The sequence below is a fragment of the Marmota marmota genome, unplaced genomic scaffold (assembly GCF_001458135.2).
Source record: "Marmota marmota marmota unplaced genomic scaffold, marMar, whole genome shotgun sequence".
NCBI classification, from domain to species: Eukaryota; Metazoa; Chordata; class Mammalia; order Rodentia; family Sciuridae; genus Marmota; species Marmota marmota.
The window spans coordinates 18024124-18048238 of record NW_026000048.1 but is presented as its reverse complement, the minus strand read 5'-3'; the positions used below and the strand labels follow the sequence as shown (position 1 = coordinate 18048238).

General features: G+C 37.6%; 1 long non-coding RNA gene across 1 annotated transcript in view; it reads right to left on the bottom strand.

The window, feature by feature from the left end:
- Nucleotides 1-16215, bottom strand: part of LOC125619570 — a 23758-nt gene extending 7543 nt beyond the window's left edge. Inside the window, exon 1 of the long non-coding RNA XR_007351109.1 lies at nucleotides 16132-16215. This is a non-coding gene — a long non-coding RNA (uncharacterized LOC125619570). The remainder of the gene's footprint in view (nucleotides 1-16131) is intronic.
- Nucleotides 16216-24115: the final 7900 nt, after the last annotated feature.

Here is a 24115-nt window from a genome sequence, read left to right as displayed (position 1 = left end):
GGGGGGGGGGGGGGTGATGAGCAACTTGTGTACATTGATACAGCAGGAGTGGGAGCCGTTTATTGTAGGACAACAGAGGTATTTATACATTCCACACAGCTTATCTTAATTAACATAAACTAGATACAGCAGTCAACCAATAAGAAATCTCCACACTTAATGGCTTGCTGGCGCCACCTCACAAACCACTCCCCCTGGCAAAATGCCAGGCGCCATCCTGACTTGTTTACAGACTCTAACAGCAGTCTTTAATTTTTTGTATGAAATTCTACCAATCTTTCCCCTTATGGTTTGTGTGTATTTAAGGATTCCTCTTTAAACGTAAGGTTATGTATGTATTCTTTTACATTATCTCCTAAAGCTTAAAAATTAGTTTTCCAAATTTAAGACTTTCGTGTACTTGAACTTCATTTTGCACACATTGTGAGCAATGGATATGTTTGTTGTTGTTATTTCCTGGTATGGAAAATCAACTGTGCCAGAATCATCTTGAGAATGGTCATGATACTCTTTCTGTGTGTTTGGGGGTTGGTTTTATACTCACTTTCATATCTTTTTATTTATTTCCAATACCACTTCCTCCTAATTAGCTTGATTAAAATAAGTCTGAATTTTATGTAGAGAAAATTGTTTACCTCCCTGCAATTAAAAAAAATAGTGATTGAGATGAATTTTTTATTTTAGAAGCAATATATATCTTTCATGACTATTTTTATCATTCCTTTTATCTTTTTTTATCTACTTATAGTATTTGTTACATTAATTGCTATATATTGAGCCTGATTTTTGATTGAATACTTTCAATTCTATTTATTAGTATAAAAGTGGAACTTTAGATATTTCTACATTATTATGATTTGGGTCTGGAATGTCCCCCAAAGGCTCATGTTGAAGGCTTGGTTCCCAGTGCAGTGGTGTTCAGAGGCTGGGTTTGGGGGAAGTGATTGGCTCATGAGGGCTCTGATCTCATTAATCCACTACTCTGTTGATGGATTCATAGCTCAATGGACTATTGGGAGGTGGTGGAAACTGAAGGAGGTGGGACTTTATTGAAGGCCGTGATTCTTTAGCAGTGTGCTCTTGGGAACTATATCTTGGGCTGGGCCCTTTCTGTCTGTCTTTCTCTGCTTCTTGGCTGCTCTCAGCTAACCATTTTCCTTTCCCATGCTCTTATACTATGATGTTTTGGCTCAACTCAGACCCAAAGCAATGGAGCTGGCCCAGCGTGGACTGAAACCTCTGAAACCAGGAGCCCAAGTAGATCTTTCCTCCTTTAAGTTGTTTTTTCTCAGGTGTTTTGTCACAGTGATGGAAAGCTGACTACACACATATCAATTATAGTAAAATAAACATTACATTCTACTATCTTCTTTCTTCATTTTTTAATTTATTAATTATACTAACTAAGACTCAAAAACAAAGTGGACAGAAATGGTGACAGCAAGCATATTTGCTTGTTTTGGCTTAGCTTGAAAGAACTTCAACTATTTCACTATTAAATATGAGGCATACTACAGACTTTTGGCAAATACCCTTTAACAGACTAAAGAATTTTTCTTTTTTTTAAATTCTAATGAAAAGGAAAATTTGGAAGCAGTTTGCTAATATGTAATTGAATATGTTTTTTTTCTCTAATTATGTAATTTTAGACTATAAATGTACTTTCTTACCCTTTTTTTTGTCAAGTTTTAGTTTTAAAAGTTACCATGGCATAAAAACAATTTATGGAATATTTCTACTTTTTCTATTTTTTGATATCATTTGTTTAATATAGGAAAAAATTGTTCATGAAGCAAATTTTGGTAAGTTCTTCTGTAACACCACCTGGGTCTGATAATATTTCATGGGTGTACTTTGGCTACTGATCCAAGTTTTATAAATGGTTATAGGCCTATTTAAGTTTTCAATTTCTGCTTGAGATATTTCTATGAATTATTATTTTCTGAGAAACTTAGTCATTTTATCCAAGTTTTCAAATCCTTTGGCATAAAATTAGAAATGGAAATATTCTGTAAAGTTAAATATTTTATACTATGTACACTGAAACTCTCTCTCTCTCTCTCTCTCTCTCTCTTTCTCTATCTCTTTCTCTTTCACTATTTTGGTCATTCTGATCTTCCCAATGATTGTCTATCCCATCAGATTCTTTGGGATCAAGATTTTTGTCACATTAGTCATTTCTATATTTCTTTATTTTATATTTCATTATTTTTTGCTCTCATTTATTATCTTCTTCTTTCTGCTGTCTTTAGATTTGCTCTACTGTTTTTCCCACTGTTTTTGAGTTGAAAATTAGTTTATCAATTTTAATGATTTTCTTTTCTAATATATATGTTGGAAGATGTAATAAAGTTAAACTTCACCCCATGGTTTTTAGCAGCTTTTATGGGGATTTTGTTAATAAATGATGCATTTCACATATCCAGTGCGTAAAATCTGATGTTCTGACACTGTGAAATGATCACTCTCACAACTCGACTAGTAGCAGGCCATGATCTGCTTTCTGTCTTAGTACAATAGTTTGTATTTCCAAGAATTTTATATACATGGAATCAAACAGTATGTCTTCCTCTTTGTCTGGCTTCTTTATTCAGTGTTAGTTTTTGGATTCATTCATGTTGTTGCCTAGAGCAATTGTTTATTCTTATTTTTTTCTAACCCAGAGTAACATTTCATTTGGTGGACATACAAAGGATTGTTTTTTCAATCCATAAACCTATTGATGATCATTTGGGCTATTTTCAGTTTGTGCCTATTACTAATAATGCTGCTATGAACATTGATATACAGGTTTTCTAGGTTCGTACATCATTTCTTTGTGATAAATGCCAAGAGGGAATTGTTTAAGTAATGTCAAAGATATATATTTAATTTTGAGAATTTGTACAACTGTTTTCCAAAGTGGCTTGGCTATATCCATATTCATTCTGAGTCCCAGTCCTTCCACATGCTGGGCAACCCTTCATAGAGTTCAACAACCCCCCACGCCTTTTTTTTTTTTTTTTTTTTTTTGTGCACCAGGGATTGAACCCAGGGACACTTAACCACTAAGCCACATCCCCATCCCTTATTTTTTATTTTGGAACAGTATCTCATAAAGTTGTTTAGGGCCTCCCTAAGTTGCTGAGGCTGTCTTTGTGATCCTCCTGCCTCACCCTCCTGAGCTACTAAGATTACAGATGTATGCCACCACACCCCACTCAACTTTTTAAATGTACCCATTTTCAAAAAATATGTAGTAAGTGGATTAAACCTCAGAAGAGGTTTAGTCTATATTTCTCTGATGAATAATGATGTTGAACATATTTTTCTATGCTTTTAAAAGTATCTATCTGGTTTCTTTATGTTTATGTTCAAATTCTTTGTCCATGTTTTAGTTGGGTTGTTTTCTCACTGTGGATCTTTGGGAGTTTTTAAGTTTTCCAAATACAAGTTGTTGTTTTTTATCACATATATGCTTTTCAATAATTTTCTCCCAATATATGACTTACCCTTTCTTCCTATTCATGTTGTATTTTAAAGAAGTTTTAAATTTTGATGACATCCAATTTATTGACATGTTCATTGTATGGACCATGCTTTTAGTGCTGTTTCTAAGAAATCTTTTCCCAACCCAAAGTCACAAAGATTTTTCTCCTACATTTATTTCCAGAAATATTATAGGCTTAGGTTTATGCAAATGTATGATATTTTACAAAGATACTGTATATCTCTATACACAATGTATCATAAGGTATACATTGTGAAGCATATAGCATACTAAAAGAAAGTGTGTAATATATTTAAGCAGTAAAAGAATTAAAAAAAAAACCTTAATGTATCCATAAACCAAATATATGAAAAAAGCATTACCAATGTGTATTCATCTGTGAGCCCAGATCTTCTACACCCTTCTCTGGGAGAAGTCTCTTTTCTTTTTTAAATAAATGCTCAGATCCTAAGCAGAATATTGTTTTTATCTTTTATAGAAAGAAGCAAAATGTTTCCATTTCTCAGAGACTTACTTCTCTTGCTTAATATTATTCATTTGAGAGTCATTCATGGTAGTAGAGAATATGGTTGTAGTTCATGCAATTTTATGGCTATTGTTGGATTGTGTAAGTTTACTAAAATATATTTATCGAACCCACTATTGCTAACTTCTGATATTTTAAGACTTCTATTTTAAATAGTGTTTCAATAAACAATCTTATATATGTTCTCTTGGACAATATATATATATATATATATATATATATATATATATATATATATATATATATATACACACACACACACACACATACATATATTGTACATATATATGTATATACATACATGTTTATATATACATATATACATATGTGTGTGTGAAGATATGTATATACATATATATATCTTCAACTTTACTAGAAAATTCTCAACAGCATACTACAGTGATGTAGCCACATCAATGCTTATAGAAGCTTTATTCACAATAGCTAAGCTATGGAACCAACCATGGTGTCCTTTAACAGATGAATGGATAAAGAAAATGTGGAATGTATACACAATGGAATATTACTCAGCCATAAAGAATAACAAAATTCAGAATGTTTTCTCTGATATAAGGAGGCTGATTCATAGTGGGGTAGGGAGGGGGAGCATTGGAGGAATAGACGAACTCTAGATAGGACAGAGGGGTGGGAGGGAAAGGGAGGAGGCATAAGGTAAGAAATAATGGTGGAATGTGATGGTCATCATTACCCAAAGTACATGTATGAAGACACAAATTGGTGTCAATATACTTTGTATACAACCAGAGATATGAAAAATTGTGTTCTATATGTGTAATAAGAATTGTAATGCATTCCGCTGTTTTATATAAATAAAAAAAATAATAAAATGATGGTATTTGCCAGTAAATGGATAGAACTGGAGACTATCATGCTGTGAAATAAGCCAGTCCCCCCAAAACTCCCCCCCACAGAAAAAGCCAAATGTTCTCTCTGATATGTGGATGCTAACATTCAATAAAGCGGGGGGTGGGGGGTGGGCGGGAAGAATAGAAGTTCATTGTATTAGACTAAGGGGAATGAAGGGAGTGGAGGATGGGCATAGAAAAGACAGTAAAATGAGTTGGACATAACTTTCTATGTGCTTATGTGAATGTGCAATCAATGTAGCTCTACACCCTGTACAACCACAAGAATGGGAAGTTATACATATATGCATGATATGTCAAAATACATTCTCCTGTCATGCGTAACTTAAAAGAACAAATAAAAACTTAAAAAAAGAAAAATGCTAACCAGTTTCTAAAGAATTATTCTAAGTTTCACTCCCACCAGCAGCAACGTATTATACTTCTATTGTTAAACTTATCTAACATCAGTTGATATTTTGAGACCTTTCCATTTTCAGCACTCTGGTTGGTATGAAACAGTATCTTATTATCATTTTAGTTTTCATTGTCTTGATTATTAATGAAGTTGAGCAACTTTTCATAAGTTTGTCAGACCTTTGTGTTTCCTTCTCTTTTAAATACTGCTTGTGTAATTTCTCATAATTAAATCAAGTTATTCTTCTTATTGAGTCAGTTCTTTTATATATGGACACTAATATTTCAAATTATGTTATAGAAGTTTCTTTTCCAAATATGAAGCTTGCTTTTTTCACTTTTCATGCTGTCTTTTGAAGAACTAAACTCCTTAATTTTAATGAAGTCAAATATCATCCTTATGATATTCTTAGAGGGGTTTATTTGGTTTTATTTGGGAAAATTTTCTCTACCTAGTGGTAATAGTATTTTACAAATATACATATATAATAACTGAGTTTGATTTATTCCATTAGTGAAAGAAGTATAGTTGGTTCAATTTTAGAAAATCTATTGATTTATTGTGAACATCAACCATCAGAAAAGAAAATCAATGTAATATCTCAAAAATGCCCCCCAAAAAGGTGGGGTTATCTCCAACTTATTTATTTACAACTTGATTTCTTTTTTTTAATCACTTTTGCCAAATAATCATCAAAAATTTTTAGTTATTTTTTTAGAAAATTAACATATGACTATGCTTATCCTTTATTTATGTACTCTCTTTTCTATTATCTTATTATATTCAACTTTATGTTAACATTCTTCTCTTGTCTTAATTTGGATGCTTGTCATTAATTTTAGACATTTATAATCAAGCATTTCTTCATTAGTGTAAATTTGTTTTTCTGAGTAAATGCACTATCTGTAAATACTTTACTTATTTGGGGGAAAAAGGAATTGCAGTCATCCTTTCAACAAAGACCATTTGCTTCACTATATATTTTTAACCTGTCATCTTTTCCACATTTGTACAACTTTTCATTTCAATGTCAAACATTATGTTACGTTTTAAAAGACACTTTAGATGATGACTACCTCTACATGTGGCCAACTTTACCCACGCACCGGCAATGACGAGTCCTGGATGCTGCTGCCTGACCCATAGCTTTTGTGAAGCACCCGCATCCTATGAAGTATTATGGCCGTTGAGATGTTAAGATGTAAAAATCTGTGCTTTCCTCTAAAATGTGACCCACTGAGTCTTTTGTGCAGGACTAAGGCAATTCCTGGAACTCAGGACTTTCCATCAAACTAGGAAACGCCCAGTAAACTTAGCAGAGCTGGTGGTCATTCTAGGCGAGTCTAATCAGTATCACTGCTCAAAAGTACAAAGTTCCAGTTATAAAATGAATAAGTTCTGAAGATCTAATATAGAGCATCGTAACTCAATAATACTGTCCTTTATATTTGAAATTTGCTCAGAGAGTAGATCTTAGGTGTTCTTAACACACACATGCACACAAAGAAAGGTAATTTTGTGTGGTGATGTGTCAACTTCATTGAGGAAATCACATATGTGTGTATATAAACACACACACACACACACACACACACATATATAATTATCACATTGCACATAGTGAATAAATTAATTATTTTAAGTTATACATCATCAAAGCTGGAAAATATTGTGTTTTTACTTGTATAAATTTTACCTTTTTTTCCCCCTCTTTCCCTCAAATCAGCCTACTCTGTTTTTTTTTATCCTTCCTTCCATTTATTTATTTATTTTTATTTTATCTTCGTGTGGCAAACACTTTGGGTTTTGATTTCTCTTGGAAGAACTACACACCTTCTTCAAATCCTTCCCTTTGGAGCTCAGGCAGAAGACAATAGAGGTGGAGGTGGGCAGAGCTCTCTGACCTGCTTTTGCTAACAGGGTGTCCTTCTGACCGTCCTGGCTTAAAATGGGAGTCTCAGTTTCTATTCACTGTCCCAAGTGGACCCATGTGTACTGACAGCAGGAACCTCAGCACCTTGCTCCAGGCCTTATGTCCAGGGTGACAACACACCCCGCCTGCCTGCCACCACCAGGAGCCACTTTATCCCTGTAGCATCTGGATTTCACACTGATGCCCCACCACTCCCACCCTCAGTCTGTCTCTGTGTCAGGTCTATTTCACCCTCCTGCCCTGCTGCCACAGAGTTCTCCCTTTGTTTTTGGCTCCTAGAGATTTCCCTTTGTTTCTATTTGGCTTTGGTTTCAAATTTCATTGTTGGTGTTTTATCTAGCATTTCAGTATGCTTATTGGAGGTGGCGGTCTGCCTCAATTCAGTCAGCCATTTGGCAGAAACCACTGGAAATTATTTTTGGCCTCTTTAACTTCACACACATGCATGTGGGCTAAGCTTCTTTTCTGAAGACCAGTTCTACGTTGTCTTATAATTCTGGTGTATATCACTTAACAGAAATAAAAGTCAAGCCCTCTTTGTTTCAGGTTTCATCGTAAATCCTGTAAATGGATGAGTGACTTGGATTCCAGGTTTATAAAGACGGTCAATCAAGTCTGACACATTAGCCTGCAAACCTCAGAACATCTAGCAAACACTCCAGAGTTCCAAAATCAGTGATGAGAACAATTTCCCAGGGGCATGGGACCTGCAGGAGGAGCCTGGAGTCCTGCTTCTCATCTTCAGACTGATAAGGGCTATAATCTCAAGGGTCTTCTGAAACAGAACTTTATGGGTGTGTCATAGTTAAAAGTTCACATTCCAGTTTTACAACACACTGGTTGTTACTAAAAACTGTTTGAAATTGTGTTTGCTAGTTTGTATCACAAAATATTTAAAATTAAGATAATGTTTTCATCTAGTAACACTTACTTTATAGGTTTATTGAAAGGTTAAATAAGAACCTGTTTAAACCCAGTGGCATATATTTAAACATTTCATAATATCTATTATTATCTCTAATTATAGCGCATTTTATCGTAACTATTGCTGGCATCTTTCTCCTACCCACTCCATAGGAAGCTCCTGAATTGCAGAATTTTCATCTTGTTCATTCTTGTTTCCTTAGTGTTGAGATCAAGATCCACACATAACATCACTCAGAAATTTCTTGAGTTCATAATCAGAGCCATAATTTGATAATATTCATCTAATAGAGTCACACACAAGAGATCAGGATGTAGAAAGACTGAATCCTGGGAGACTGGTTAAGGAATCATTATAATAGGAAGAAATTTGATGGTAAGGTATCATTAGAAATGACAGTTAAGAATAAATAGGGATCCAAGACTTCTAACCTGGTTAACTTGAGGGAAATAGTATCCATAGAAAGGGATTTTAAATGTAAATTTGGATAATTTATTCCCCTTTTAAGCTAAATAGCCTTCATTAAATCCTCATCATCTGAACTAACCTAATATGTATCTGATCTTTGAAGCCTGAAGAACCCTGTGTAACACAGGTGTTCTGGTGTGTGTGTGTGTGTGTGTGTGTATACACCCCAGGCAAGCAGTTAACTTGCAAATGATTTTGAAGAAACCACTCAGGCCCAATTGCTCCTTCTGAAGATAATATGTTTTGAAGCCTTTTCCTTTGGGTATATTCACTTCAAGGATACTTGAAATTACTCATTAAGAACTTTACTCTGGCCAAAACATAATAGTTTGAAGAGGAGCAACCGCTTAATCCATCAACTGAATAGGCACTCCCTGTTTCTTTGTTTTGCTGGCCATAGTTCATTCATTTCCACTTGTTGTTTAGAAGCTGCTAATTGTATTGATGTCATTCTGAAGTATTTTATTTTTCAGTTGTCTCTTCTGAGATATATGTATATCTCAGAAGATATATATATATATATATATATATATATATTTTTTTTTTTTTTTTTCATTGTCAATGACTCAAGTCTGATAAAAGAAGAAACATCTAAGAAAGCCACAGAGATTGCAGGGCTGCGGTGTAACTGTCTCGCTAGATCAGCCACGTGAAGAACAGACTTCCAAGGACATAGGAGCAATGGGGCTTCCTGCATGAATACCTAATGACTGTCATTTATGGTGCCTTTGTGGTTTGCTCCCAAGTCTCCTCAGAGATGACAGGATTATTATTTAGGGTATGGTTGGTGGCCCGGGATATAACCAAATAAAGCCACATGCCCACATGCTAATTAACCTAGGATGCACTTGATGCAGTCTTAGCTGCTTGCTCCTGAGTGTTGCTTTGAGCCCTGGGAGGGATAAAGGCTGAATTAACTTTAACTCCTTGTGAAGTTCAGTAATTACTGCCCACACTCTGCCTTACATTTTATTGCTACTGTCAGTCTTATCCTTTGTTCTGGAAAAATATTTTCTATTGATACTGCCTACCACTCAAAATTAAGCATGACTTCTCTTTCCCACTCGATGGGCATCCAAGTTCTAAACTGGAATCACTAGAATTTAAAGCAATCCTTTCCTTTTCCAATTTGTTCCATGATACAGCCCGCTCTAAAGGTTGGTCATTTTAGCCATCTTGCTTCTGTCATACTTTACTGAACAAAGCCATTTAGCACCTAACATGTGAACCTCTATAAAAAAACACCAAGAAGGACATTGAGTATAATTGCTGTGAAGTTTCCTTTTGCTACTGCCCTGGTCAGTGGGTACCAAAGCAACAGGAAGAAAAAAAAAATACTAAATCATTTTTTTAAAGCACTGTATTGATTGGGGTGTAAACTTTACTGGATTAAGGAATACCCAGCTGGTCCAGCATTATTTATTCCCAAGCCCTCAGTAGGCATTAAGCCTGGCCCTCTTCTGCTAAAAGGGAAATCCAGGTGGTTTAAAATATACCCAAAAGACCTAAAATCAGCATACTATAGTGATGCAGTCACATCAATGTTTATAGCAGCACAATAAACAATAGCTAAGCTATGGAACTCACCTAGGGGCCCTTCAACAGATTAATGGATGAAGAAAATGTGGTATATGTACACATTGGAACATTACTCAGCAATAAAAGAATGACTTTATGGTATTGGCTGGAAAATGGATGGATCTGGAGACTAGTAGTCTAAGCAAAATAAGCCAACTCCCCAAAACCAAAGGTTGGATGTTTTCTCTGATATGTGGGTGCTAACACACAAAGCGTGTGTGGGGGTAGGCGGGGGATGGAAGCTCAGTAGATAAGACAAAGGGGAATGAATGGAGGGAGGAGGGATGAAAATAATACTGGGACCCTAATTAGAATAAGATGTACTCCATGTTTGTATAAATAAGTCAAATTATACTCTACTGTCATGCATAACTAAAAAGAAAAAAAACTTAAACAACAACAACACTTGGGACCAACAACTACCAAAAGAAGAATGGTTGCACTGCCCGGGGTGTGTCTGTGAGGTTGTTTCCAGAGAAGACTAGTGGGTGAATTGATTGACTAAATGTTCTCAAAATGCATCTCCCGATTGTGTGTCCAGGATTTTGAGGGCCTAGATGGAACAAAAAAACAGGAGAAAGGGGAATTCTCTCTTGTCCAGAGCCAAAACACCTTTCTTTTCCTGATCTCTGACATCAGAATTCTAAATCCTCCAATCTCTGGACTCTGGGACTCGTAACAGTGGCCCCCAGACACAGAGATATGCCATTGGCTTTCCTGGTTCTAAGGCCTTTGGACTTGGACTCAGTCAGATTATCAGCTTCCCTGGTTCTCCAGCCTGAAGATGGCCTACCAAAGGACCCCTCAGCCTCCATATCATTGAGCCAATTCCCCTAATAAATCTCTTCTCATGCTGTTATAGTTTAGATGTGGTGTCCCCACAAAGTGCACATGGAAGACAATGCAATAAGGTTCAGAGGAGAAATGATTGGGTTGTGAGAGTCTTAGCCCAATCAGTGAATGAATCCCCAGATAGGGATTAACTGAGTGGGAACTAAAGTGGTGGGGTGTGGCTGGAGGGGATGGGAATTGGGGCGTCACTTTGGGTTATAGATTCATATCTGCAAGTGGAGTCTGCTCTCTGCTTTCTGATCACCATGGGAGCTGCTTCCCTTTGCCACACTCTTCTGCCAAGATGTCCTGCCTCACGTTGAGCTCCAAGGAGTGGAGTCAGCTGTCCAAGGATTTAGAGCTCTGAAACTGTGAGCCTTTCCTCCTCTGTAGTTGTGCTGGTTGACAAGGTCTTTTAGTCTCAGCAGTACAAAAGCTGACTGAAACACACGCACATCACTCCATATACACCTGAAAGATCTGTCTCTCTGGAGAACTCAGACTAAAACAGAAATTAGCAGCTAAGAAAAAGGTGGTGTAGGGAATAGGGGTGAGAGGGAAAGGGAGGGAGAAGGGGAATAGCATGGATGGTGAAAGGAGACCCTCATCATTATACAAAATACATGTATGAAGATGCGAATTTGGTGTCAACATACCTTATATACAAACAAAGATATGATGAATTGTGGTATAAAGGTGCATTAAGAATTGTAATCCAAAAAAAGGAGAGCTCATGTATAATGGCATAATTTGGCATGAACATACTCTATATTCAGAGTTATGAAAAATTGTGCTGTGAATTATCATGATTGTAATGCATTCCACTATTGTCATGCATGTAATAAATAAAAATAAATAATAAAAAAAGAAAAAGGTGGTGTCATAACAGATACCTAAAAATAAAGCAGCAGTGTTAGAACTGGGAAAGGAGTAGAGGTTGCAACCATTTTGCAGTAAGTGCTGGAAAGAGCCCACCTGGCCATGACTGATCCTGGCGAGGGTGCAGCAGAAAAGATCCGTAAGGAAAATCTCATTCTTAGAGCTTTCTTCAGGGATTGTGAATAGAATGGAGATAGAAACATGGACAGGAAAGGCTTTCCTGATGAGGTATTATAGATGAGGAACAAGGTACTGGAAATTGAAGAAAAAGGGCCATCCTTGTTATGAAATAGCACGGATCCTGGCTGAATCATGTCTGTGTCCAGGATTTTGTGGAAGGTAGTGATATTTAGCACAAGAAATCTATTAGCAGCAAAATGCTCAGGTTGCTACTTACAGCAAAATGCCAGAAGAGACAGATGATTTAAAAATGGAGTTTATAATTAAAAGGAAAGTAGAACGGAAAGGTTTGGAAAATTCTCAGCCTGGTCATATAAAGAATAAAAATGGATCAGGAAAAAAAAATAAGGGTGTGGGCAAGTTTGATAAGGAGATTAGTGTGGCTAGAAGGAAGCCAGGTGCCATTTAAGGAGAGAATGCTTCTGAAGGCATTTCAGAGCTCTTGGAGACTGGAGCACCCAAAACAGGGCCTTGACACAGCCATTCCCAAGAAACTGGAGGGACTCGGGTGGCCCCTGTGACCTTGGAGCGCACTACCTAGATCTCTGCTCCCCACTTTCCAGTGCAGTGGTCTTTCCCATGCCCTGGTTAAGGTGGACCCAGGCGTGACTTGGGGTACCACTCACTCTGGGGGTGCAAGCTGTGGGCTTTGGTGACATCCACATGGTGCTAATTTCTCAGGTATGCAGTGTGTGAAAGCCATGCAGTCAGGGCTTCCTCAATCAGCCTCAGGACCCAGGCAGGATCTGTTGCAGGAGCAGAGCTATCACAGAAGCACTAGGCAATGCTCACTGGAACCATGGAAGCCAGGATGCCCCCAAGACTCCAAAACTGTATGACCAGCAGTCTGGAAGAGCCACAGGTATGAGATTTCAGTGCATGAAATGTTGCTGTGTCCAGCAAAGTTATGGGAACAGGACTGTCACAACTTCTTCTACCCCAGGATGTCCAGGAGGTGGGACATGGAATCAAAGATTCCAACTCTTAAGATTTAATGATTGTCCTGTTGAGGTTGGGATTTACTTAGAGCCAGTTACTCCTTCCTTCTTTCTTATTTGTCTCTCTGGGAATGGCACTGTCTATTCTATGGCTGTCTCACCATTGAACTTTGTAAACATACGACTTGTCTGATTTCACAGACTTGCTCACATCTGGAGAGAAACTTACATTGGAATGTCATACCTGGAGTCTCACCTACATCTGATTTAGATGTGACTCAGAATCTTACTTTTTATTTTTGATGTGCTGGGGATCCAACATACAACGTTATTCATGCGAGGCAAGCTGTCTACCACTGAGTTACATCCCCAGCCTAAGACTTTGGATTTTAGACTTTTGAGTTGATATTGGGACAAATTAAGACTCCTGGGTCTATGCAGGTGGAAGGCATGTATTTTCCATGTGAGAAGAGCATGAATTTAAGAAGAAGAAAAGATATGAATGTTTCTGTCCCCTTCAAAATACATATTGAAATTTAATCCCCAACACAGTAGAATTGAGAGGTGATGTGGCCTCTGGAAGGTGATCAGGCCACAAAGCTCTGTCTTTGTGAATGGGATTAGGAACCTTTATAACAGGAATCAAAGGAGAGTAGCTCATTTCTCGCTGCCCTCCCACCTTCTCCATGGAAGAACACACGTTCCTGCCTTTCAGAAGATCTAGCGTTCAAGGCACCATCTCGGAAGCAAAAATCAACCTTCACCATATGCCGGTATTTATAGTTTCCAATCCACAGAATTGTGACAAATGAGTCTCTGGTTACCCAGTTTGTGGTTTTCTATTATAATAGAGTGAAACAGACTAAAACCCTTCTGATCATCAAAGTGCATTTCCATTATTATATTAGGACTTCCTGGAGATCAGAGGCCACAGCTTATAATTTTTCCACTTCCTGACAAGATACAAAAGGCTCAGGAGGTTATTGATGTGGGCAACGAGGATGACGAGGTGACAGATGTCACAGACTGCTGGTTCTGTGTCTCCTCCCTGCAGTTAGCTCTGGCTCCTCAAGATGTGAGCCTCTGAAGCCTCCTTCCCGCCCACTTCCCTTCTCATTCCTAATCAGGAAAGGGGAAGATTAGTCAAGATTACTGATTTATTGTTTTGTTTTGTTTTGTGACTAATTTCCTGTGACATGTTCCATTTTCTGTTTAATCTCCTAGGATGCTCTCTTTAACAAAGGACATAATCTCTCCTCTTTGGACATCAAATATTTTTAAATGGCTCCTGATGACTTGAAAAAAAAATGAACCTTTACCAGTCATCCCTAAAGTATTTTCATCCCTCATTTCCTCATTCATTTATTCAACAATTATTTACTAGACATCAACCACAAACTAGACACTGCTCTTGGGACTGAGGATACAACATGGAATGAAGTCAGAGTGCTTGTTCTCATGGAACTTCCACCTAGACAATATGTAGGCAAATGATAAATATGTACCATAGCAATAAATGTGTTATAAAGTGAAATAAAACAGGGACAGGTAGCTTGAGTAATAGATGTGGGGTGCTTGCTGTTTTGCACAGTAATTAAAGGTAAAGTCAATTAAGCAGAAACCTGAATAACTGAGGGAGGAAACCATATTAGTAAACTGGAAAGGGAACATTTCAGAAAGACAGAAAAGGAAGTTCAAAGGCCCTGTGGTAGCAATTTGCTCAACTTATTTGAGGAAAAACAGAGGCCAATGTGACTGCAAAGGTAAGAGAGAAAGGGATAATAGAGACTAATAAAGTCAGAGAGGAAGCAAGGGCAAGCTGAGGAAAGACATTAGACTAGGGAAGAACTTTGGCTTTAACCTAGGGACTTGGAAAGTCAGTTGAAAGTTTTGAGCAGATGTTTGAAATGATTGAAATTTTTAAAAAATATATTTATTTTTTAGGTGTACATGGACACAACACAATGCCTTTATTTTTATGTGGTGCTGAGGATTGAACCTGGGTCCCGCCGGTGCTAGGTGAGCGCTCCACTGCTGAGCCACAATCCTGATTCAAATTTTGTAATTAAAAAATTGTTCTGTCTGCTATAAGAACAGACAATGAAAAAACAGGAGTAGAAGTAGACCAGGTGAGAGAAAAATCACACTACACCAGGCAAGAACTGTTGGTGGCTTAAACCAGGACGGGGTGAGAAATAGTTCAATTACCAATTTCTTTTGAAGCTAGATCCCACAGAATCAGCTGGTAGATTGGAGGTAGGAAAGCAGAGGGCAGAGAAACAAAAAGGCCATCAAGTATTCCCACAGGATGGTTGACTTGAGCAGCTGGAATAATGAAACTCCTCCACTGAGTTGGGGAAGATGAAGAAAATCAATGTGAGGAGGCGAAGTTTAGAATTTTGCTGTACCTAGGTTTAAGTTTGTGATGTCTGTTCGACTTTCAGATAGGGGTGTCCAATAAGCAATAGAATAAATGAGCTTTGTGTACTGGAAAGAGTTTTATCACGCTCGGAACTTAAATGTGGACGTTTCCAGAATTTGGATGTGAGAGACACGAGACCGGATGAGATCACTAGTGAGGGATTACAAACAGAGAATGCAGGAGGAGGAGCAGGGCACAGCCCTGGGGAACTCTGATGTTTAGAGGTTGTCAAGAGGAGGAGACACCAGGAAAGGAGACATCGGGCTTGCAGCCAGCAAAGTTAAGAGAAGGGCCAAGAGAGCAGGGCTGAGAGGGAGCCAAGCAAAGCAGATGTTTCCAAGAAAGGGGGGAGTGGAAGAGTGAATAGGGCAAAGACCAGAGCAATCAGCCTCTGCATTTGGCAGCAAAGAGTTCACTGGAGACCTGGACAAGAGGAGTTTTGATAAGACTGTAGAATGTGAGCCTCACTGGAGGGCATTTGAGAGCGGGGGAGATCCGAGGCAGTGAGGAGGTTGTGTAAAGAGAGCTCCGTCCTGGAGTTTAGCTGGACGGGGGAACTGAGAACTGGGAGATGGGAAGAGGGCTTATGGGCTCTGACAAAGTTGCTTTCCCCCTCACCAAAGGTTATCTTGATGAATATATGTTGATCAGCACAGCTTATCAATGGGAGAACTTACGCATGCCTTTATTTTGATAAGAAGCAAGCTCCTTCATTTTGTCCGATTGATTTTTAGACTCTTGGATTCACCTGGCATCAAATCTGTTAAGAAAGACATTGTGAAATTGTTAGAATATTATCACTGACCTATCTCAAATTCTGATGAGCTATTCTAATCCACCACTAAAACATCCTAAAGGGAGACAGCTCCACTTTTAGAGTCACATGACCCTATTCGAGAGGTACCAGGCATTCTCTTAAAGTAATTAATGAATTTTTACTTTAATCCCGCACTAGCTACTTCAGGGTCAAGTACAGGTTCAGAAAGGATTGGGCTGCATTTGTTGGATTTCCAGTGAGTGTGGTTCAGGAGATGTGTCAAATACCAGGTATTTAACCAAGCCCAGGAAGTCAGCTGATCAGAGGCTAAGGATAAACCAGGAAAACCAATCGTGCATTGGAGACCAGAGGGCCATGCAAACTGAGCCAAGTATGGAACAGAATCAAGCTAACAATAGTGTATCCAGGTGCTACAGGAAGTATAACCAAGGGCTGAGACAAGAATGTGTTTGCAAATGTGATACTGCAGCTGGGTTTATAGGCATTTTGGTCAGTACCTACTGAGTTGGGTCTTTCTTATTGAGCTACTGTATCTCCAATCAGTGTGTTTAGTACTTCAGGCACATTTGCTCACTTAATGGTTATTACATTACTCAAGTGCGATATTGTTTGCTTTGTTTTATAAGAGGAAGCTGAAGTCCACAGAGGTTATTTACCCAAAGTTCTACACCTGTTATATGGTCTATCCAGACTGTATTATAAAACACAGCCTTATACTCTCCTGAAGGTATGCCAGGGAAAGTGCCCATGGCACTATTGTTAGGAGATGGGAACATTTTGATACTACAATGGAAATAAAAACCATGAAGAAATAGTAGCAAAATCATTGTTGACAACTGTCTGCTTTCTATGTCATTGTGACATGACAAGATCTGGGAAGATTGGCAAAATTGAAAGCAGACAGAAAGCATTTGGTATTTATATAGAAGCATTTCCTTAACCTTATCCTCCAAATTTGAGTAACTATTGGTTTTCTAAAACTTGGACATTCTCTTTCTACTGTGAGACTTGTTGACTCTTATTAGTGAAAATATTTCCTGTTTCTAATAGACTTCATCTAGTCTATAACACCATGAAGTGTGTTAGTTCATTGTCATCCAAATATTACTCACATACAACTTGTGAACTTATTGGGAACATGTGTACTCTGTATACTTAAGAATAATGGGGGGTCCTGTTTGTTTTGGCTCAAAGTTACAATGACAAATTGACAAGTGAGAAAATATAAAAATTACTTGTCATAGAGGTATATAAAAATGCAAAGAAAATTTATAGTGGGAAAAATCCTTAAGGACAATGTTACCCAGAAGCCACTTTTTATTTAGATATAACATGCTGCTGGTATCCTTCTGACTTTGTTTTAAAGGTGTATATCAACAAGACCATCACTCATTGAAGACATAGTGGGACAGGTTCTCAAGCAAAAAAATAAATACATAAATTTGACTTGGGGTGTTGAATATAGGAATGGACATGCCTTTTTAGCCAGTGGACATATGAGTGTGCAAGTCAAGGGAGCAGTCTGAGATGTCATTACCACTTAAAACAATATAGGAATTAGGAGCGTGTGCATATGCAATACAAATAGGGCAAATCAAGGATGGAAAGACTAGTATGTAAGAAATAAAGAGATCAAGATCAGCGAGGGAATATTGAGAATAACAGAATCAAAAGGAGAAAGTGGTTCTGTAATTATGGAATAAAAAATATTTTAAGTGTGAAGGTGTTATTAAAGATTAGAAATAAGAAAGAGGAGATGATGAAGACAACACACTAAATTCTAGGCATTGCATTGAAATATGTAAAAATAATTTCATCTTCAATTTAGACAATTAGAAAAATGTGAAGGAATACTTTTATTTTTTAAAAGCAATAGAATAAACTGGGTTCGCTGCCTTCATTAATGTGTTGAGGCTTCCCATTTATGAATATGCCACATTCTTTTCAACTTTTCATAACACTTTGTAATTTTTTTTCATTAAAGACGGGCATACATTTTGCAAGGGATCTCCCAGTATTCTTACTCTTGCAAATATAATCCTTCTACTGTATTTTCTAATCAGTTGCAATGGAAGTCAGGAGCGTTCATGTGTATATGTTGATCCTGAGCACAATGCAAGTCTAATTCAAGTACAACCAAACAGAACTAGCAAATTGATTTTAAAATTCTTATGACAGGATAAACGGCCAAGAATAACTGACTATTCCAAACAGAGGGATGGTTTTCTGTACCATATATCAAAACTTACAGAACTTTAGCAATTTTTAAAGTGTGGTTTTAGCCAAAGAATACATAGATGTTAGATCAATGAAATATATTAACTCTCCAAACAGTAATAGCTGTATATGAAAATTAGAAAGAGGTATGAGGATAGGATTCAAGGAATCAGTGGAGAAAGAATAGACTCATCCACAAATCCTGTTGGTACGATCGATTTTCAACAGGAAATAAACCAACAAAATGAGTCATTCTTCATACCATGCATAAAACATAAATTCCATATGAGTTATAGAGCTCAATGTGGATTAAAAAAAACTCCAGAATTTTAGAAAAAGTAAAGAGAATTTTAAAAGGCCTTGTTAGACAAAGCCTCCAAACTCTAAATCTTAGAGGGAAAGACTGGGTGCATTTGATCACATTAAATTTTAAAATGTCAGTGTAATTTAAAAAAACAGCATATGTCAGCAATGGGGTCACCCCATTCACTTCTATTATGGCTCCCTTACATGATTGGCAAGTTGATTCTTGTTGTCAGCTAGAGAAAGCCAAGCACGTTGGCCAGGGACCTCAGTTTCTTCACATATGGACCACTCCACATGGCCTGGCCTACCTTACAAAATGACAGTAAGGTTGCAAGTCGTAGTATTCCAAGGAATAGGAAGTAGAAGTTCCTAGTATTTTGAAATCTGAACCTAGAAATTTCTATAAGACTACTTTTGCCATTTTCGAATTGTCAAGCCTACTCAGATACAATGAAAGAATAGTCAAAGAGTTTATGGGTATTGTACATATCATTTTTTTCTGGCCTTCAATGATTTACAAACCTCCCACATGAAAAACACTCCCCACCCTTTGCAAGACCCCCCAAATGTCTCAGTCCACTGTGGCATTGACCCAAGGTCTAAGTCTCATTAATCACTGAAATCAGGTTCACATATGAATGAGGCTAGTTGGGTATGGTTCCTCACAATCTGAAGTCATTGAGGCTTTCACAAAACTAACAATAGTTGGATTAATGTGGGAAAACTGTAACAGTCCCATTCAAAAGAGGCAGAACATAGCCACAGAGCACACACTGGCCCTTTGCAGGTTTATAACTCACATCAGCACCTGTTGCTATTTCCTTCATTCTGGAAATTCCTACACCCTGGAAATCACCCTGCAGAACTCTTGGCTCTGCTCTCTGGATTTTTAGTTCCATCTTCTGAGTCACCCTTCCCCTCCCATATGAAATGACCAACATGGCAGCCAAGTACTTTTCCCAGCCTGTTTCCTTTTTGTGCACATTTTGGGGATCAAAACATCTCTTGTTATTTTGTGTATCTTGTCTGTTCTACTCTTAGCTCATATAATTTCTCAAAGACATTTGTGGATCTGTTATTTATCGATTTATCATCTATTCCAGTGATCAGAAATCTACCCACATGTCTTACCAAGATGGACCCTTCTGTGCCTTGGGTAGCTGGTGGGGTTACAGTAGAACATTGTCTTTAATACCTAAAATTCCTATTATTTATGTATCCATGATTTATAAGATAGGCCTTTTGATTCTCATAAATCCTAGTAAGTACATGCTTCAGTCGTTCTGAAGTCTTAACCAAGCATCTTAAAGCCATGCTCTTGAGATCTTTGTCCAGAGATCATGTCTTCCTCATACAGCCCGGGGTTTGGTCTTTGCCCCAGAGCTATTTCTGACACAGAATTTATTTATTAGAAAGGGTTAGAAAGTCCTAGGCTCCTTTATACTTCCTCTAAACTTCAGCTGAACACTTAACTATTTTGGTTTTGGTTCTTAAGCTCATCTTGTTCTCATGTTTTATCATATGCACCTAAAAGAAACTCATTGAAGCTTTTGTCCTTTTAACCTGGAAATCTCCTTTACCAGATCCACAGATTCATTAGACAGAGACATTTATTTCTCTTTTCCACATTCTGCAGATACCAGTTTTGCTTTCCTTTTCACCACTATATAACACTGGTCACTTTTTTAAAAAACATTTTCCTTGTCCTTCAAATCCTTAACAACTGTCTCCTTGAGACACTGCCAGCCTCCACCTTCCACGTGATCCGAAAGCTGATGCTCTGTTTTGGTATTTGGTCAGGGCATCGTTCCAATTCCAGGTAACAGTTCCACTCTAGATGATTTTACAAGTACCCCGAGAAATGCAACGTGGGAGCTTCCGGCCTCTGAAGTCTGGACTTAGAAACTGCACAGCAGCACTCTGATCAAGCTTTCCCAGATTCAAAGAGAGGGGCTAGACATAGTGTCTAATAAATTGGGGCATCTCTAACCTAGCACAGATGGGGAACCCTGAGAGGGGAGCAAGTTGGAAGATCAGAGTTCAAGTCAGCACATGGACTTTGAAACAGACGAGTGAATATTTCAAACAGGAAGTTAGATATGATTCTGCACCCCAAAAGAGAGATCTGGACTTGAGGAGTCAAAGAAGGTTTAAGACCAATGCCTGAAGCATTGCAGCCCTGGAGTGTCAGTGGTGTAGGCAGAGAAAGCCTGGAGGAAAACCCGGCCAGCATGGAGTCATGGGAGCCAAAGAGGAGAGCAAGTTAAGAAAGAAATAGTGGTCAAATGACATGCATACTCTTTCCCCCAGGCTTCCTGCCGACTCAGCCAAATGGAACTCAGAGTAGAACAAATAAGAACAACATACTTTCCTGCTGGGTTAGAATTACTGGCAGGATTTTGGCAGATGATGAAATTTGCTTTGTAAAAGTAAAAAAAAAAAAAAAAAAATATTTAGGTACTGTGAATTTCTAGACCAAAAAAAAAAAAAAAGTATGTATAAACACATGTATATTTCCAAAAAGCTTGACAGCCATGACAGTTATAGGCTAAGCCAAACACAATCCCAATAAAGGCGATATGCTAGAAGCAAGGACAGGCAGGCGACACCATCACCATGCTTTCAAATTGTCCTAACACACCACAGCCAAACATTCAGCTGTTCATTCATTTACTTTTAAGAAGAAGGACAGTCTTCCAGGGAAATTAATGACCAAGATATGATTTGTGTTTTCACTAACTGGGAGTCAAATAAGAATGCTGTTGACAAATAGAAATTTCCTTTTCAAACTATGTTCACAAAGCTGAATTTTGGAATGATGGCCACCTGGGTGGTATTCCTGGATAAATTCAAGCTGGTTTGCATTTATTAGAAAGGAATACTGCAATTTGCTTAAAATATTCTTCCATCCTAGAATGTCTCATTGACCCTCAGTCCAGCTCCTGCCCACTCTGGATGTCGGAATTTCATCTCGCCTCCGTTGTTGGCCTCCACTGTCCTTCATGGAAACAAAGCACTGGGCTAGAACAAAAACACCTGGAGTCTTTTTCTTTCAGAGGACCTGGAACCGCCTCCAGGGGTGACTTCCCTGCTATGGAGGGACATCTTAATTCATGACCCAAAGCACCATCACAATCTTGGAGGTGGTGGGTTTTATCTCATAGGGAGAAAACTGTGAAGCTGCAGCTACATAAATGTTTCCAAATTCCTGAAGCTCAGGAGGAAATGCTTCAAAATCCTCCAAGTTTAATATAAAAAGCCAGCCCAGTGATTTGCTGGCATACTTATCAGGGCTGGGGTCACCTCCTTCAGGTTGGTTGTCTTTGACATATTCCAGAGAGGACACAAAGAGCTGCTAGCAATTAAGTATAAAAATACAGAGAAAGAGGCTAAAGGGAAAATACTCAGAGAGGTAAGATGTAAAAGATTCCAAGAAGGGTCTGGAAACTGTACAAGTTTTTCCAGAAGATTGATTTGAATTTTGGAAAAAGTCTCCTTACTGCCCAGAGTTTATGCAAATCCAAGCTCTGAATGTTTTTGAGGTCTGCCTTATCAATCGTAATATATAATGGAAAGAACTAATTATCTTAGAACTGTGCAGCTGCATGCAACCTTCAGATTAATATCAGAGTTCAAAGAGAGAAGCAGATGTGTAAAGCAGAAGCAAGCCAGATATGTACTTTGGAGCATTAGGAAATATTTGGTTTGATGAAAGAGTCTTATTCAATAATAATTTCCCATCTCTCAACCATGGCGATGGGATTAATATATATTAGTCTGTCAACTAGGTTGCTGTTTTTCATTGTATTTGTTTTTCCATTTTGGGCTTAATAGACAGGAAATTGTAGCTTTTTCAGAGCTTGTGTGGATTTTGTAAATCCCAAATGGAAGATACTCAGAAAAACAAATCCAAATAAGGTGCCTCTGCTATTTATTGTCAATTGTAGTGTATTAGTCTCTCTTTAGCAGAACTGAGACCAACACTGAACAATTCAATTTGCTGAAACTTGTCTCTTAATTTTTTTAGCTAAATAGTTGAGGTTTGGACACAAAAATGTTAAGGCAGCAAGGGCTTGTTAGCAATGAGCTGAAAGCAATCCTTCGAGATGCCTTGAAAACCCAGCCCAGTTATTGCGAGCTTGGAAAATCCCAAAGCCAAAGACGCTAAGTATTCAGTTTGACTCTGAAACAGGTCTAGCTTTGTGACATTCACGGATCTTCGCTGAAAGCCAGCCTTCTAGCAGAGGAGAACAATACATTCACTTGGAAATGATCTAGTTAAAACTGTCTACAGAATAAAAAAATAAATAACAACTAGAAACCTGTATGGCTATTATAGAAAATGGTCTGGAGTTTCTTCAAAATATTTAAAAACACAACTACTACAAGATCCAGCACTCTTCTGCAACAATAAACAAAGGAAAGGTAATTGCTGCCATACAAAGACATCTGTCTTCCCTTGATTAGTGTAGCATTAGTCACAATAACCAAGATATGAAATCGACTTAAGTGTCCATCAGTGGATAAATGGTAAAAAAAATACTGTACACACACACACACACACACACACACACAGGGCAATACTATTCAGTCTTAAAAGAGAAGGAAACCCAGTCATTTGCAGCAACATGAATGAAACTATGAAACTGGTAGACATTATGCTAAGTGAAATGAGCCAGACACAGGAAGACAATTGCCACATGACCTGACTTATTTATAGAATATCAAAAAAGATAAACTCTCAGAAACAGAGAGCAGTTGGTAAGAACTGAGTAAGGTTGAGGCAATGTTGACTAAAGCATACAAAATTTCAGTAAAGGAGGAATAATTTTAAGAGCTGTACTACACAACGTAGTGACCATAATCAATATAGTTAATAACAGAAGTTACTAACATTACTAAGACAATATTAATTGCTAAAAGTATGTTAGAAATACATTTTGTGCTTGAAAATTAATAACAATATATTTTTAGTGTTCTTACCACAAAATTTATGTGAAGTAAAGCATATGTTAATTAGCTTAAGTTAGCCGTTGTGCTAATAAAAGAACAAAGAAAAAACACTGGAAGAAAATATATCAAAATGTAAATCATCTGTAGGTGGAGAACTATGTTTGACTTGATTCTTCTCACAACATCTCCCCATTTTTTCTAAATGTTTTGCAGTAGGAATGGAATGGTGTTTAATTATAAGAAACTAAGTATTTTTAAATGTACTAATTAAATATTACTTAATCTTAACAGGATGCCAGTTTCTGTATAAAATGAACACATTAGCTAATAAGTAGCTAGATTTCCAAGCAAATTTTTGTTTTTGTTTTTGATACAGGGGATTGAAGCCAAGGGTACTTAACCACTAA